Here is a 3029-nt window from a genome sequence, read left to right as displayed (position 1 = left end):
GACAACAGGAAGTGGGCTGGACTTATTCTCCAGCAATAGAGACAGAGAGAAAATCTGAAAAGACAAATGAGAAGAATTGGATGATCTGGTAAAGGAGGAGAATGTTCTATGGATCTGGAGCAGCTGCATTCACCCTGTTAGATCAAATGCAAGGAAATTCCTGTCTTTTAGTAAATCCACTCCTGGATCTCTTGTAGCCCTGAGTGGTGTGCATGCTCTATTCACACACTGACCATGTGCAGGCATTGGGGTACATTCACACGTGTGATGGGGTGCACATAGTGCGCTGCGCTCAGAGGCGCCTGTACAGAAGTACAGCATCTCTTTATAAGGCTACATGCATAGGATCCTCCTGAATTTGCTTTACTTAGATGCCAGAGAAGTTGATCTGGGAGGAATAAACAAATTACTAAGGTCACTTTCTCCTGTATTTAAAGAGGAAGTAAACCCTGATGAGTTTACTTCCTCTTACATTCCCTGCAAAGGTAAAGCATAATGGACTACTATGCATCGCATAGTAGTCCATTATGTGTCACTTACCTGACACAGGAACCAGCGAAGTCATCGCTGTCCCCTGTAGTCCACCGCATCCATCTTCTCGGTGGGTCTCACTGCTTTGCCGCTGTCATTTGGCAAAGCCGCAATGCCGTCACTCCTGCGCATGCGCACGGGAGCCGCCACTCGCGGCATATCGCCGTTGACAGCGGCACGCTCAGTGCGCCTGCGCGCCGCTGTCTACGGCGCATGCGCCGTAGACAGCGGTGCCAGTCTTTCGGCAAATATCTCCTAAACTGTGTAGGTTTGGGAGATATTTCTTGGACCTACAGGTAAGCCTTAATCTAGGCTTACCTGTAGGTCAAAGTTGGTTGTAAGGGTTTACAACCACTTTAAAGGGTAAGGGTAAGTTCACCTTCTGGAACACGTTACACCCATTTTCATAATGTAACATACTAAAAACAGACCAGCCCTCCGATCCTCAACCCGAGCTTAGACAAACTGAGTCCTACTGCCCCGTTGGTCGCACCACCCTGCACTACCAGATTCGGGAGGTTCCTCGCAGAATTCGCCCTTGTAGACACCTGGAGATATAAACACCCATTGCAGTCAAGCTACTCCTGTTTCAACCCATCCCGCTCTGCCATGTCCCGCATAGATTTTTTCTTTGTCACCCTCTCTTTACTACCTAGTCTCCTTGATGCAGGCTTCGGCATCAGGGTGCTGTATGACCACTCCCCATATTGGGTCACGCTGCCTTTGCCTGATCCTACAGGGTCCGGATCTGGAGGCTGAACCCCTTTTGGCTCTCTACCCTGTCTGATCTCGATAGCATCCAAGGGGAATGGGTGCACTACTTTCGCACCAATGGTGGTTGTGCTCCAGTTGGGACCATCTGGGAAGCTTTCAGAATACATGCCCGTATGATCCTCTCCTCACGTATTAACAGACACAAGGCTACCTCCAAATTAGTGCTCCAAAAGGCAGAGGACCACCAAAAATCGCTTGAACAGGTCTTCCTGAATGACCTTGTCGGCTGCCAATGCCTCACTTGTACGAATACAGACCAGACTTACCGAGCAATTACATTTTGAGAAAGCCAAACAAGGTATCTTTTTCAGTAAACAACACATTTTTTTTTAACACAAACATGCTGGCAAATTACTTGCCTACATGGTACACCTTGACCACAAACTCCCCGGTGGTGGTTACTCTCCAGTCGGCCTCTGGGGCCAAGATAACGGACCCCCGCCTGGTGGCTGAGGAATTCATATCCTTTTATTTCAACCTGTACACCTCTATGATGTCACTGAAATATGCCGCTTTCCCCTCGCTGACTCCCCATCAGGTTGCCCAACTTGAAGCACCAATCACCACGGACTTATAGGCCCTAGCACAACTTCCCCCCTCCAAGGCACCTGGCTCCGATGGACTCCCCCTCTAGTTTTACAGTCAATTCTGGGAGAGCCTCGTCCCTAAACTCCGTGAGCTATACACCCACATTTTCGACACTGATGCACTCCCAGCTACCATTGGTGATGCCATCATTGTTGTGATTCCCAAGCTGCTCGCTGAATCATACCACCCTGATTCTCTCCTGCAACTAGATGTTAAGATATGCGCCAAGACACGTCCTCCATAGGTCTTACCTGATGCCACCACCTTTCCAGGTACCGGCCAGGCCAAAACCCTGCATGTCCTAGATGTGGAGACCCCAATGGCTCCTTCTACCACTTACTATGTAAGTGGTAGAAGGAGCCATTGTGACCATTCAGGGATACTGGTCACAGGTCACCCAGTTCCTTCATGATCGTATGGGCTGTGCCCCTGTCAATTTATATGGGACTTCTCTCTCTCTCAGAGGGAAAAAAATACTTAAGCATATTTTTGCAAGAAACGCTATTCATAGCCAGAATGCAAATTGCCAGGACATCGATGAGAGAGACACCCCCCACTATACAACAATGGATCAGAGCTATCAATACTACTCTCCCCTATAAAAAAAAGTACTATATCTACACAGGGGCAGCCCAAATAAATACCACAAAATCTGGGATAGGTGCCTGGAAGACGACTCTACCTGCAATAAAGAGGACTGAATCCTGCTCTACTTAAACAGCCCACCCCCCGGTACAACCTATGTCTCTATCCATATGCTTTACCTCCCCGTGGGCTGCCATTACCATACCACTCAACAATATACAATGTCTTGGAACCCTTACTGAAACTTGACAAATTTCTATGCATGTCAACGTGATTGTCCTAGTGAAGTGCCTGTTGCACTTCTTTTTCGTATGTCAATTTATTTTTATATGTCAATATATTTCCGCGCTTAATAAAACTTAATTCTGATTAAAAAAACAAAACAGTTTTATAGCCAGGTTTAATATTTTAAACGGAACTATACTCCCCTTCAGTCTAGCGATGTGGCGTCCTGGAGCTCCCCACCAGCCGCTGACATCTTTGAGTGACCAGCTTCCTCCGGGTATCAATGCCCTCTGCTTCCATTGGCCAGATTGATACAATGTCACTCC

This window comes from Lithobates pipiens, unplaced genomic scaffold (assembly GCF_037356315.1).
Source record: "Lithobates pipiens isolate NorthernLeopardFrog02 unplaced genomic scaffold, aLitPip1_a1.2 Scaffold_8, whole genome shotgun sequence".
NCBI lineage: Eukaryota > Metazoa > Chordata > Amphibia > Anura > Ranidae > Lithobates > Lithobates pipiens.
This window is presented reverse-complemented; position numbering follows the sequence as displayed.